The sequence below is a fragment of the Pristiophorus japonicus genome, chromosome 17, assembly GCF_044704955.1.
Source record: "Pristiophorus japonicus isolate sPriJap1 chromosome 17, sPriJap1.hap1, whole genome shotgun sequence".
Classification (NCBI taxonomy): Eukaryota; Metazoa; Chordata; class Chondrichthyes; family Pristiophoridae; genus Pristiophorus; species Pristiophorus japonicus.
The window spans coordinates 10317982-10333758 of NC_091993.1; the positions used below are offsets into that span (position 1 = coordinate 10317982).

At 40.9% G+C, this 15777-nt stretch overlaps 1 protein-coding gene across 8 annotated transcripts in view; it reads right to left on the bottom strand.

The window, feature by feature from the left end:
* The window catches only part of LOC139227533 (zinc finger protein 280D-like), a 110298-nt gene extending 94782 nt beyond the window's left edge, over nt 1-15516 (bottom strand). For 6 of the 8 annotated variants that reach the window (XM_070858346.1, XM_070858343.1, XM_070858344.1 and 3 more), the window contains exon 1: nt 15333-15516. The gene's annotated coding sequence lies outside the window, so the exon portion shown is untranslated. Of the gene's footprint in view, nt 1-13714; nt 13767-15332 lie in introns of all 8 variants that reach the window. The other 2 variants (XM_070858338.1, XM_070858342.1) reach the window with 2 other exon arrangements.
* Between the last annotated feature and the right edge of the window lie 261 nt (nt 15517-15777).

Sequence of the window (15777 nt, forward strand, 5' to 3'; positions counted from 1 at the left end):
AAATACTCAGGTCAGGCAGCATCTGTGGAGAGAGAATCTTTTCAGGTCAATGAACTGTCGTGAGAACTAAGGTGAAATATATTCCGAGAAGTTTTAGTTCAAGTAAATTCACTGCAAAATTTCTTGATGTATTGTTGCAATTTGTCATTTTGTCTTATGATGTGCACACATTCCAGATATGTACATCTGCACCTTATGCTTTTTTGTTAGCATCCTATGAATTTAAAGCATTTGGAGGGGGGGGGGGAGGAGAAAGAGAAGAGAAAGAGAGAGACAAAGAAAGCAGGGAAACCAAGGGAAAATTAAAATTGTAAATTGATCAAAATGGCAGAAAGTTAAGTTCAGTACTTGGAACCATCTGCACCTGTATTGTTTTCAAAAAGGTCTTAGACACTTGATTATATGATTAAAGAGTCATCACAAGAGGTTTGGAGGAGCTTGGAACTTGACGATGTTAGTTATGCACATTATAAATACCCACTCATACACTCAGAAGGAACAGCAATTTTCACTCATTGAGCAAGTCTCCATCCATGGGTCACCATGAAGAAAAATTACAGCTGCAATAATTAGTTTTACGCTTATATTTAAAAGCAGTAACCACAATTTTCAGCATTTTAAGAGAGAAATTGTGCTGTTTTTGATATTAAAACTATGTTTTCATACTTTTTAGCAAATTTCGATCTGACCGTTTGTATTTACAGTAGAGTTCAATTTTTGGCAATTGATTTGAAAGAAAACTGCTACCTTCTTTTAAAATCAAAAAGTTTATTGGACACATATGAAATAGGAGCAGGAGCAGGCCCCTTGAGCCTGCTCCACCATTCAATAAGATCATGTGTGATCTTCTACCTCAACTCCACTTTCCTGCACTATCCCCAGATCCTTCATAGCCAAAAATCTATCAATCTCTGTCTTGAATATACTCAAAGACTGAGGATCCATAGCCTTCTGGGATGGAGAATTCCAAGATTCACCACTCTGAGTGAAGACATTTCTCCTCATCTCAGTCCTAAATGACCGACCCCTTTTTCTGAGGTTCCAGACTCCTCATCCAGAGGAAACATCCTCCCTGCATCTACCCTGTCAAGCCCAAAAGAATTTTGTATGTTTCAATGAGATCACCTCATTCTTCTAAACGCTAGAGAATATAGGCAAATACAGACACAGCAAAGCTCCATCTACAGTTAAAATGAATCACTTAAAAAATAATAAAATAAATTATGTGGATGTGCAAAGGTTAGCACAGTTTAGATTTATAAGCATTTATACAGCACCTTTAATGTATAAAATGTCGCTAGGCAATTTACAAAGTAGCAGAAAAAGAATGGAACATCGAGTTGGGACAAGAATTTAGGGGGCAACTGTAGGTTGGAGAAAAAAAAAACATGGGCTTTTATAAGGCTTTTTTTTTTAAAAAGGAGATGTAGAGAGGCAGAGAGGTTTTGGATAGGTGTTCCAGAGATCTGGGCTTAGGCAGCTTCAACTTCTGCATCTGCTAGGGCAGAGGGAAAGCTGGACACACAGTTGGCCGGAGTCAGATGAAAGGGTGCAAGAGAGAAAATAAATCTAGAGAAAGCTGCAGAGGTCGGGTGGATAATAACATTCTATGGGACTAAGCCTTATAATTAAGTGTTTAGTATATCAAGTCTACAACTGGAGAGAATGACTAGTTATGATGATCCAAACAGGTCACCTGTCACAATCTGGCTGAAGTCTATCCTGGCCTCACTAGCACTGGTCTCCTACTTGTGTACTGACTTGTTCCGTTCAGTTAACATTGTGGAACAGGCAGCATTTGTGCGACTGTTATGCACAAACACAATCAATGTTGTGAAAGAGCAGCAATGAAGAGTATAGGACAGACAAGTGATCAGACCAGTATCTGCTGAGTATATTCACCCAGAGTGAACTTATAGTACCACCCAATGCAACCACAGACCGCAGAAGCTGGAAGGAACAGAGGCAGTTCACTATACCTGCATATATAAACACCAGTCCTTGGTATTCATCAACAAACGTGCACCACTCAAGATATACAAATGAGGAAAACCACTGAGCCCATTCTAACTCCTCCACCCAGAAAACATATGAGTCCCCCTTCACAGCATTCCGCATTTCTTAATTCCAGGGTTTTTGCCTCAAATCTCTATCCATAAATCCAATCGAAGTGTTAATCATCATACAAAGAACTTCCTGACATCAGTCCTAGTTTTACCTTTTGCCAGTTTTAATGTATGACTCTTGTTCTACTGCCTGTTAAATTTGAAGCAATGATCCAGATTTACCTTGATTATACTGTTTAATTATCATCTACTTTTGAGAGACCTCCTCTCTCTCTCACCAAGTTTTTTCAGTCTTGCCTGATTATTAATAAATTTAAAGACTAGAGATGAGTACCTTGGCTCTTCTCTGCACTGTCTCCAGATGTGAATTGTCTCCCTAGCGTCTTGGTGACTAAGGTGTGATCTGACCAGAACATTTTACACTTTTAAGTATAATGTCCCCTGACTTGTACTCTACTTTTTTGCCTATATAGTTCCCTCTTCTCCTCACCTTGTTACTACACATTGATTAGTAACACCTATTTTACTGTAACTCGGGATTTTTCCCGTAATAAAATAAATTAAGACTTGCATTTTATAGCACCTTTCACGACCACCGGGCATCCCAAAGTGCTTTACAGCCAAAGAAGTACTTTTTGACGTGTAGTTACTGTTGTGATGTAGGAAACGTGGCAGCCAATTTGGGCACAGCAAGCTCCCACAAACATCAATTTGAAAATGACCAGATAATCTGTTTTAGTGATGTTGATTGAGGGATAAATATTGGCTAGGACGCCAGGGAGAACTCCCCTGCTCTGCTTTGAAATTGTACATAGGATCTTTGATATCCACCTGAGAGAGCAGACAGGGCCTCGGTTTAACACCTCGGTTTAACAACAGAAAGATGGCACTCAAACAGTGCAGCCAGCCTAGATTTCGGTGCTCAAATCCCCGGAATGGGACTTGAAGCCACAATCTTCTGACTCCGTAATAATCTTATCCGTAATGTTTTATATTTATCCACACTAATTTTTAGTTGTTATTGTTCTGCCTACTTGCATATTTCACCAAATTAATTCCGAATGTCCCTGGCCGCTTCCTCAGATTTAAATGTTCCCATGCCCGCCTGCCAGTCCTCGCCTCGCCCACACCAACCCCTCAGTTTGGCATCATGTGAATCTGACGGGTTACTTAAGGCTTACAAATCAAAAATCAAATCAAAAGATGTCACGGTAAATTAGAAACAGAAGGGATCCAGCATTAATCCTTGGAGCATTCCACTTCCCCACCGTGACATCAATCCCCGTACAAGTACCACTGCTTCCTATCCTTCAGGCAATTTCTTATCCAATCCAGGCTTTACGTTGAAACCTCACTCTTTTAAGCTTGTGTCAGCTTTTATGCATTACTTTTTGGAAGTCTAAATAGACCACATTGTAGGGCTTTCCATAGTGCACTTGGGAAATTGCTTCTTCAAAAGAAAAATAGGGAAGATTGTTAAACAGGATCTTCCCCATCTAAATCTATGCTCACTGCTATTTACTAGGTTAGTGTCATATTGGCAATTCTTAACTTTACTCCTGATAAATGATGAATTCCATTATTTTATTTGATATTGATGTGACTTCCTACATTACAACAGTGACGACACTCCAAAAGTACTTCACTGGTGGTAAAGCGCTTTGAGACGTCCAGTTGTCGTGAAAGGTGCTATATAAATCCAAGTCTTTCTTTCTTTGCTTCGCTTTATTCTGAAATCTTCTATTGAAAATATTGAGGTTTCTTCCATTTCAAATCCAGCCATAAATTACTGGGTCCGGTTCCAATGTCTGCCTGGCCCCTCAAAAGTATAGCACTGCCTAATGTTCCAGTATGGTCCATTAAAGATTCAGATTTCGAAAACGGAGGTTTCCATTGAAGATGCCATTATCAGTTGCATAAAAAGAAAGATTTGCATTTATATAGTGCTTTTCATGACCACTGAATCTTTCAAAGTGCTTTACAGCCAATGAAGCACTTTTGGAGTGTAGTCACTGTTGTAATGTGGGAAACGCGACAGCCAATTTGCGCACAGCAAGCTCCCACAAACAGCAATGTGATAATGACCAGATAATGTGTTTTTGTAATGTTGATTGAAGGATAAATATTGGCCAGGACACCAGGGATAACTCCCCTACTCTTCTTCGAAATAGTGCCATGGGATCGTTTACATTCACCTGAGGGGGCAGAAGGGGCCTCGGTTTAATGTCTCATCCGAAAGACGGCACCACCAGCAGTGCAGCGCTCCCTCAATACTGCACTAGAGTGTCAGCCTAGATTTGTGTGCTCAAGTCGCTGGAGTGGGACATGAACCCACAACCTTCTGACTCGGAGGAGAGCGCGCTACCCACTGAGCCACAGCGGACACAACCACTTTGTCATTTGGATGGTCTAGGGAATTATAACTGCTTTTATATTGTATCAAGTGGGGCACAAAAAATGCCAGCTCCCAACATGTGGGTGTTAAAACAGATGGCCCCAGCAACTGGTACCAACCCCAGAGTAAAATCGCCTGTTTCATTCAGGCCAATCCCTGGGAAAAGCTGTTTTCTAAACCAAGTCTTCACAAAATCAGCAAGTTTACTACAGGCCCACATGCCGGTTAACACTAATCCTAGCACTCCCATTTATTCTAATATAAAAGCAGTTTTAGTATTCTGACGTATATTGGTGGGATATTTCTCACTCCCCTTTAGCCATTTAAGTATATTATGGCTAGTTCCAAAACACTGGCAGTAATCTGAAATGTCAACAATTTACATAGTACCATCAAGAGCCACGTCTATCTCCAAATTGAAACCAAGTATAAATCAATACAACAATTTCACAAGAAGCTCACATATGTCATGCCGATTCTTCAGCATTTCCTAATAAAACGACCCCAATATGTACTTAGTTATGGAATACACTGGATGTCCCAGGCCTTATTTAAATGGTTACTTAAACTATTCCTCCTCTACTTTTAAAACCCAACATTAAGGGGGAAGATTTCCTGTGTAGACCTGTTTCTAAAGAACAGGCTTTGGATTTCATTATAAATAGTTCAGGGGAATCCCCAAAATAACAGATGGCCAGCCAATAACTTACCTGAATTAAGTAGTTCTGATGTTTAAAGCTGTGGTTGCAGTTTATTACATCATCAGAATCCTGCATTTCAAGTACTGTCTTACCTTCCTACCATCCATCATTACTCAATATTTGTTTTTACAAAGTACAAGCCATAGTTATAGCAAAGCATATTCCTCGGTGTAATGCTATATAGGTGTATAGTTATTTCGACTAAAACTGTTTAACCTATATCAGTAAAAGGCAAAATTGATGACACACCTAAAAGGTACACTAACTACTATAACAATCAACAAATATTGGGTAATAATGGATGACAGGAAGATAAGACAGTACTTGAAATGCAGGATTCTGATGATGTAATAAACTTTTCCATGATAGCAGAATGCATGGAAAAAGAGGCACTATACTAAGATATGGAAAATTAAGCATCAATGGTGACCTTTCCTGAAAGATTAAGCTAAGCCTACCCATTCAATAATTGTTGCTACTTACTATGCAAATTATATAAATACAGGTGGGAGAAGAAGTTGCACCCAAATTCTTCAAGTGCTTCCAAGTTTATAATTTTGACCCATGAATATGGAATTTAGTTTGAAAAACATTTTGAGATTATCCTTCATTGCACTTGTCCTTTGTACAGGACAACATTCCACAAATACTGTTCACATACTCCGATGTGTTAATTTAGCTGGGTAAACCAGTTAGCTGCTTCAAAGATAAAACTGAAACTGAAGTTGGTCTTCCAAAAATTAATTCCAAATAAATTACACCATTTTTAAATATATTTTAAACAGGTTTAAAAAAAAATTACTAATCTATTTAGATAAATAACTGCTTCATGTGTATTTTAAATAAAAGTTGAATTGAATAATGTTGGTCACCAATTGGATATGAAATTACAAAAAGTAGTCAATTACAAGATGTTTTATCCAAAGCAAATCTCAGATACTCGAACTTTGCATCGTAGATTTTACTGGCTAATGAGATATGGTGGTCATAGTTTCAAATAAAAACAAACTGACAGAAAGGATCAAATGTCAAGAATATGTAATTTTGAATAAAAAATGTCAAGCATGTGCCAAGTTGTCAGTTTATTCAACACGGGTCATTTAAGATTTCAAGCTTGTCATTTCTTAACGAAGACTATGAATACCCTAAATATGAAATACTGAATAATTAAAGCTTTTAAAACAAAAAGTTACATTCAGTAGTTCCAAATTACTTTTATTGCCTACTGTGCCTGGGGTCAGCGTGCAGTCTTGCCCAGAAACTATAATCTCAAAAAACATACAAGTTTTGCTGTAGCTATGCGAATTCCTGCTTTTAGCATGTCCGTTCCTTACATCTTTTTTTCCCCTTAGTTTGCTTTACAGATTCTGCACTATTTGTTTTATTTAAATTTTCTACTTCTTTAAATCAAATCAAAACTAATCTCAGTCAAAATTGAAGTCACTTAAAAACTTTTCAAAGTTTATTCTCCAGCCAGAAGCAATTTGTACAGCTACTAGCCCATTGCATCACTACAAAATATTTTCTACGTGTTCAGAACTAAAATCTAACAACAACTTGCATTTATTTGGCAGTTTTAATGTAGAAAAACTTTGCATGGCATTTCAGAGGCATGAGGGAAAAAAAAACTGACGGCAAACTAAAGGAGGAGAGATTGGTACCAGTAAACAAATGCTCCATCAAATAATTGGGTTTTAAGGATGGCCTTAATGGAAAAGCGAGAGAATAGAAAGGCAGAGGGCTTTCAGGAGGGAATCTGGAGAGTGTGACCCAGGGAGCTGAAGACACAGCCAGCAATGGTGGAGCAAAGCGAGGGAAGAATGTGCAAGAGGTCAGAGTCAGGGCAACGTAAAGCTTGGCTGCGTATGGGGCTATAGAAGGTTACAGGGAAAAAGAGGGGCGAGGCGATAAGAAATTTAAACACAAGGATGAGAATTTGTAATCTGAAGTGTTGGGGTCAATCAAGGACAGTGAGGATGGGGGAGGCGGGAAACGGCAGTAGGCCTTGGGGTAGGATAGGAAATGGGTAGCAGAATTTTGGATGAGCTGAAGTTTATGCAGGGTGAAGCAGAGGAGGCTGTCTCAGAAGGCATTGCAATAATCCAGTCAGGAGGTGACAAAAGCATGTAAGGGTTTCAGTGGCAGATGGGGCTGAGGTTGGAGCAGAGACAGGCAATGTTACAAAGGAAAATAGGTGGTCCTTGTGACTGAAAGGATATGTAGTTGCAAACTCAGCTCAGGGTCAACCAGGATACTGAGGTTCTGAACATTCGTATTCAGCCTGAGTCAATGACCTTTTCGCTGGAGGGAGTTACAGCTCATCCAAGACTGGATGTCGAACAGACAATCTAACAGTACAGAGTCAGTGGAGAGTTCACAGTAGAGCTGGGTGTCACTGCTGTATGTGTATAAGCTGACCCAATGTACACAGATGATTTTGCCAATGGGTAGCATGTAGAGCCAAGGATAGTGACAATGTGCAAATGGGAAGAGATAGCTAGAGATGCTCTGGCTGCGATTGGATAGGTAAGACAAGAACTTAGTAACAATAGTCCCATGGGGTTGGTCAATGTAGATGGCACAGGAAGTAAGTTTGTGTTGTCTTTTATATGGCCCATTTCTGTTGTATTATGTATAATGTGTGGAGTACACATGAATTTTGCATTCACCATTTCTCATTACTCACAAATGTGACCAGCACTAATCTACATAGATGAATTTCACACATGCAGTTAGGAAAAAATTGTTTTTTGATGTGAGGAAAGTCATTTTGGATAAGCGATGTCGAAGGGCACTGCAGGCCTCCTTAGGCAAGCTGACAGCTCCACCCACTAGTAGACACCCCATGTGATCAAGCCTGACCTATATGCCGCCAACACAAGTGCTTTATATCGACCACGGCCAGTCGTATGGCCTAAAGACAATGAGTTAAAAGCCTATACCTGTATTCAAAGATTGCTCTTGTTGTCAGTTACAGTAGCATACTATGGGTTGTCTCCAACAATGCTTTGACTATCGAAGAAAGCGAGGTAATAGAAAGGAGCATAAACCATGTAATGTAAAACGATTAGTGAACACTAAGTTTGCTTGAATTTGTTCGCTCAGTAAGTATAAAAGAGATTCAGTATGCCTTGTGCAACTTTCTTACAATGGAAATAGGATATTAGTGGGCCCACAAACTCTAGTAATTTCTAAATTGCTTGGTATCTCACATCTTTAAAAAAAAACGAGCTAAATTAAAAAGTAGGACTTCAAAAGTAATAATCTCGGGATTGCTACCAGTACCACGTGCTAGTCAGAGTAGGAATCGCAGGATAGTGCAGATGATAGTGCAGCAGGGAGGGATTCAAATTCCTAGGGCATTGGAACTGGTTCTGGGGGAGGTGGGACCAGTACAAACCGGACGATCTGCACCTGGGCAGGACCGGAACCAATGTCCTAGGGGGTAGTGTTTGCTAGTGCTGTTGGGGAGGAGTTAAACTAATATGGCAGGGGGATGGGAACCAATGGAGGGAGACAGAGGGAAACAAAAAGGAGACAAAAGCAAAAAACAGAAAGGAGATGAGAAAAAGTGGAGGGCAGAGAAACGCAAGACAAAGAACAAAAAGGGCCACTGTACAACAAAATTCTAAAAGGACAAAGGGTGTTAAAAAAACAAGCCTGAAGGCTTTGTGTCTTCATGCAAGGAGTATCTGCAATAAGGTGGATGAATTAACTGTGCAAATAGATGTTAACAAATATGATGTGATTGGGATTACGGAGACGTGGCTCCAGGATGATCAGGGCTGCGAACTCAACATCCAAGGGTATTCAACATTCAGGAAGGATAGAATAAAAGGAAAAGGAGGTGGGGTAGCATTGCTGGTTAAAGAGGAGATTAATGCAATAGTTAGGAATGACATTAGCTTGGATGATGTGGAATCTATATGGATAGAGCTGTAGAATACCAAAGGGCAAAAAACATTAGTGGGAGCTGTGTACAGACCTCCAAATAGTAGTAGTGATGTTGGGGAGGGCATCAAACAAGAAATTATGGGTGCATGCAATAAGGGTGCAGCAGTTATAATGGGTGACTTTAATATGCACATAGATTGGGCTAACCAAACTGGAAACAATACGGTGGAGGAGGATTTCCTGGAGTGCATAAGGGATGGTTTTCTAGACCAATATGTCGAGGAACCAACTAGGGGAGAGGCCATCTTAGACTGGGTGTTGTGTAATGAGAGAGGATTAATTAGCAATCTCGTTGTGCGAGGCCCCTTGGGGAAGAGTGACCATAATATGGTGGAATTCTGCATTAGGATGAAGAATGAAACAGTTAATTCAGAGACCATGGTCCAGAACTTAAAGAAGGGTAACTTTGAAGGTATGAGGCGTGAATTGGCTAGGATTGATTGGCGAATGATACTTGAGGGGTTGACTGTGGATGGGCAATGGCAGACATTTAGAGACCGCATGGATGAACTACAACAATTGTACATTCCTGTCTGGCATAAAAATAAAAATGCGAAGGTGGCTCAACCGTGGCTATCAAGGGAAATAGTATTAAAGCCAAGGAAGTGGCATACAAATTGGCCAGAAATAGCAGCGAACCCGGAGACTGGGAGAAATTTAGAACTCAGCAGAGGAGGACAAAGGGTTTGATTAGGGCAGGGAAAATGGAGTACGAGAAGAAGCTTGCAGGGAACATTAAGACGGATTGCAAAAGTTTCTATAGATATGTAAAGAGAAAAAGGTTAGTAAAGACAAATGTAGGTCCCCTGCAGTCAGAATCAGGGGAAGTCATAACGGGGAACAAAGAAATGGCGGACCAATTGAACAAGTACTTTGGTTCAGTATTCACGAAGGAGGACACAAACAACCTTCCGGATATAAGAAGGGTCAGAGGGTCTAGTAAGGAGGAGGAACTGAGGGAAATTCTTATTAGTCGGGAAATTGTGTTGGGGAAATTGATGGGATTGAAGGCCGATAAATCTCCAGGGCCTGATGGACTGCATCCCAGAGTACCTAAGGAGGTGGCCTTGGAAATAGCGGATGCATTGACAGTCATTTTCCAACATTCCATTGACTCTGGATCAGTTCCTTTCGAGTGGAGGGTAGCCAATGTAACCCCACTTTTTAAAAAAAGGAGGGAGAGAGAAAACAGGGAATTATAGACCGGTCAGCCTGACATCGGTAGTGGGTAAGATGATGGAATCAATTATTAAGGATGTCATAGCAGCGCATTTGGAAAGAGGTGACATGATAGGTCCAAGTCAGCATGGATTTGTGAAAGGGAAATCATGCTTGACAAATCTTCTGGAATTTTTTGAGGATGTTTCCAGTAAAGTGGACAAGGGAGAACCATTTGATGTGGTATATTTGGACTTTCAGAAGGCTTTCAACAAAGTTCCACACAAGAGATTAATGTGCAAAGTTAAAGCACATGGGATTGAGGGTAGTGTGCTGACATGGATTGAGAACTGGTTGTCAGACAGGAAGCAAAGAGTAGGAGTAAATGGGTACTTTTCAGAATGGCAGGCGGTGAGTAGTGGGGTACCGCAAGGTTCTGTGCTGGGGCCCCAGCTGTTTACACTGTATATTAATGATTTAGACGAGGGGATTAAATGTAGTATCTCCAAATTTGCGGATGACACTAAGTTAGGTGGCAATGTGAGCTGCGAGGAGGATGCTATGAGGCTGCAGAGTGACTTGGATAGGTTAGGTGACTGGGAAAATGCATGGCAGATGAAGTATAATGTGGATAAATGTGAGGTTGTCCACTTTGGTGGTAAAAACAGAGAGACAGACTATTATCTGAATGGTGACAGATTAGGAAAAGAGGAGGTGCAACGAGACCTGGGTGTCATGGTACATCAGTCATTGAAGGTTGGCGTGCAGGTACAGCAGGTGGTTAAGAAAGCAAATGGCATGTTGGCCTTCATAGCGAGGGGATTTGAGTACAGGGGCAGGGAGGTGTTGCTACAGTTGTACAGGGCCTTGGTGAGGCCACACCTGGAGTATTGTGTACAGTTTTGGTCTCCTAACCTGAGGAAGGACATTCTTGTTATTGAGGGAGTGCAGCGAAGGTTCACCACTGATTCCCGGGATGGCGGGACTGACCTATCAAGAAAGACTAAATCAACTGGGCTTGTATTCACTGGAGTTCAGAAGAATGAGAGAGGATTTTATAGAAACATTTAAAATTCTGATGGGTTTAGACAGGTTAGATGCAGGAAGAATGTTCACAATGTTGGGGAAGTCCAGAACCAGGGGTCACAGTCTAAGGATAAGGGGTAAGCCATTTAGGACCGAGATGAGGAGAAACATCTTCACCTAGAGAGTGGTGAACCTGTGGAATTCTCTACCACAGAAAGTTGTTGAGGCCAATTCACTAAATATATTCAAAAAGGAGCTAGATGTTGTCCTTACTACTAAGGGGATCAAGGGGTATGGCAAGAAAGCAGGAATGGGGTACTGAAGTTGCATGTTCAGCCATGAACTCAATGAATGGCGGTGCAGGCTAGAAGGGCCGAATGGCCTACTCCTGCACCTATTTTCTATGTTTCTATGTTTCTTAGGCTGCCCTGATGATTCTTTGCCCAGTGAATCAAAAAGACTAGAAAGGTCCCCAGTTCAATCCCTGGTCTGCGCTGAATTAAATCGATGTCTGCAGTGTGAGCTGGAGTACTACAATTGACCTGGATGCCCTGCTGTTTTGTACTCTCCTTGTGGAAGCACACCTCACTGAAATTCTACAAACATGCTACCTTGTCCCTTAATTGGTCTACATTAAGTTCCGATCAAGCACAAGAGAAATGATTCATAGAAGTTCTCAGGATTCTATTTCCTGAGCCCCTTTTGTTGAACGCTTGGTCATCAGCCCAAGGCATCGCATTATCATCTTCAGGTAGCCCTGAAAACAAATGCCCAACTGCGAGAACAGGAAATTAAAGCACGAGTGCAGGAAAAGCTATCTCCCACATTATTTAAGTGCCTTGCACTGATATCATCTTTGATCCAGCTCTGCCCTCCTGCCCAAGGTATCCCCAGACATTTCAGGACAACTAAAGGGGACAAGGATTTGAAAGAACAAATCACCAACCCCTTTTTCTTGACCTTTGTGCCTGGGAAATGGTGTTCCCTGGGACAAACGTCATTATAGTGTAAAATAAAAACAAACATTTTACTCGTGCTTCAAAACAGTTAATATCTTAAAGCTTGATATTATAAGACAGCAGAGGTTCCACTACAAATGAAGTCCAATAAATGGCAAATAATTTACTTGATCCATGTTAATACCATTGCACTGTAAAAAGCAGCTGATAAAACAGAACGATTAAAAATTGAAACAAAATTCTGAGCAAAACCAAAAGAAAAAAAGAGCAATGACAATGAAGAATGAGAGAAAGAAAATGGAGAGAGAATTACATTTGAAAGCCGAACAGTACAATGTGTGTCCTAAATGTACACATGGTTATAAATCCAGCACAAAGTGTTCAATTGTGGATCATAACAAACTTCAAGCATCACCTTTGACAATAACCAACTTTTGTTCACTTGCCACTTTTGTTTTCTTTTCACAACTTTTTTTCCCCACTTTTTTTTGAGAAGCTTTGCAATAAAATGGGTACAAAGTGTACTTACTCTAGGACTGGAAATATGACACGAAAGTAGATACAATGTTAACCTTAGAACTCACTATAAAGTTAACTCAGTAATCAGTCTCACCAATTTGGAATGTGTATATTTTTTTTAAACATTAACCATATCCAGAATCAGCCTTAACCAAATTTAAATTTAACAAATATTTTTACCTCAACCAATTATGACACTTTCAAATTTAATTGAGTTAAATTATTTATTAAAATACAATTAAAACAAAATTTAAAAAAAATGACATGTACTTGTTATAAAAGAGAATGTTAGAACCTCTGGGATCCTCAACAAATGTCAACATTTCCTCAGACAGCTCAACAATCCTTCCTACTTTGGAAACAATTCCTGAACTAATTCTGAAGTTTAAACAGCAGATCTTCACTCTGAATGAGTTACTACTGCATTTCTACATGTGGGTTATGTGACTCTACTCATTAGTATCTTTACCAGCAGAAAGAAAAGATTGACAATTTGCCTACATAAATTAGGGATTAATTAGTTATTAATGCAATGTTAGCTTCATGTTACCTGGTTGTATTTTGGATTTTTAAAGAAAAGATGTTTTTTTTCCCCCCTAAATTACTGGTAGAATTGTCATCTAATCTTGGCTGTTCAGCTGCCTATGTTTACTTCCTATATTTTAGTTAGTTCATTTGTTCCCATTTTGGGGGGAAAAAACTATCACAAAGGTGGTTTGGTTTTTTCCTTTCTTTTCTCATCAATTTTTCCTCCCATGTCCCTCCTGATGGTGCTAATTCTTTGCTGAGGTATGAGTTCATACTTCATTCAGTTCATTACTCACGTGTGAATGCCAACACAGCCACATATTACCCCATCTGCATTCACGCACTTCAAGGAGTGGCTGCTGGATAGCAATCAAAGCAGGAACCTTGGCCAATTTTCAATTCACTTACCCATAGTGCCCCACTGTTGGCCACCAAACAACAATAATTTGCATTATGTACCCTGTAAAACATCCCAAAGCAATTCACAGGACTATTATCAAACAACATTTGACACCTAGCCATAAAAGGTCAATTAACTAAGCACAAACCAAGGACTTTCCTAATTTATATGGCTCATCTCCTGAATCATCAGGATTATTTTTTTTTAAATCACAACTAGCAACTCCTCTTAACGGCAATACTTGTAAAACTTGATACACGTCGACCAGGTTAAGACCAAATTATGCTGATTTAATCATCTTTTCTGTCCCAGTCCTGGAATACTTTTTTCAAATAACTAACCCAAATTATTGGTCCATATTTGGAGTATAAATCTTATTGGGAATACCCATCCTCCCCAAAATTAAAACGCTAGCATATTTTTAGTAATCTGTTACCTTTAGGAAAATAATAATTTTCGACCTATTTCTGGATTAATTCAAAAGTACAGCCTCATTTAAATTACTGCGATCTTTATCAGTCAGTTCAAATAATGGGAGACAAGACAAGTGCTGTCGATGTTAATCCTTTCAAAACACATATAACTTAAACTCAAGAAAAGCGCCAAAATCTCTTTAAATCAAGGTATTTCATCCCAACAGTTTGATAGGCTACTCGTTCGTTTACTGAAATATAGAGCAGTTCATTGAAGTGCACATGAACCAGATAAGAGGATGATGCGTAGGCACATACGTCAACAAAATAAACACGCAATTGAGAAACCAATACAAAAACGCAGCAGTATTCGAATTACAAGAGCCGAAATATAGTTCCGTATGATGCGAGTAAACTATGTGTTGACCCATGTTTTTCAGGAGAGAAACAGCTAAAGCGAACTGCCACCGTTGCTCTTAACTTCACCTTCGTACTTGGGGGGGGGGGGGGGAAATAAAACCTGCGTCCAACAACACGGCGTCACTGTCAAAGAAAAAAAATGCACGTGTTTTTGCTCCTTTGTATCATGCAAGTTGCATTAGGACATGGCAAACAGCTGAGAATGAGTGAGTGTATATGTGTGGGGTTTTTTTTTTAAGCGCCCGCTGGGTGAGAAAACAGCGGGGCAAACGGGCAAAAACACCCCAGGCGGCCGATCCAGCTCAGCTCGCCCATCCCCAGTGCTCTTTGCATTCCTATTTTTCTGCGAGTGGTGGCAGCGGCCGGTGACTTTACATAAATAACCTTGTGGCGCAACACGAAAAAAAAATTTAAAAAAAGAGAAAATAAATATAACCCAGAGCCGCCCGCCCAAACCATCATCTCGCACAGTGTGAGCGAGAAAGAGATTTACACACCATTTTTAAAAAAAAAAGACAAGCGAGGGCGAATTAGTTGTGAGTCAGTCGGTCGGTGGCCTGACGGCGCGGCGCGCCGCTCTGCTTTAATCCGGCCGGCCGGCCCGGCCCGTCCGGTTGTTTTCGGTGAAGCAACAACAGCCAAAGATGGCGCCCGCGATCAGCCCGCCAGCTCCGCAGGCCCGAGCCCCTGCAGCCGGCGCTCGGACACCGCTCGCCGCCCCTCGAGCGCCCGTGGGCCGGCCGCGCACCTCGGGCCAGCTGAATTAACCGCCGTCAGAAAAGAGTTGACTCACCGCCTGCTTATTCCCGGGCTAAAAGCACAAAAGTGTGGACGCAGTAATCCGCCAGCATTTTGTGTGCATATATATATATATATAAATATATTTATATATTTTTTTTTTCTCTCACTCTTCTCGCTGGCTGCTCGTGCGCACTGGGGAGTTGGCGTGAACCCGCCCGAGGATCATGGGTAAGGGAGCGATGGTCCGCGCGCCAAGCGTTGTCGCTCTGCAGCGTGCCAGCCTGCGGCGGGGCATGAGGCTCGATTCACTAACCCACCGCCCCCCCCCCACTCAGGCCCGCCAATAACCCTCCCCTAAATTCCTCTTTCCACCCTCACCCAGCTTTTTATTTGTTTTTTTTTAAAAAAAATGTAAACTCGCTTGATTGTTCCTTCAGCGGAGCGCTGCACTGTCGGAAGCGGCGTCCTTCGGACGGCACACGTCGACCCGAGGCGCC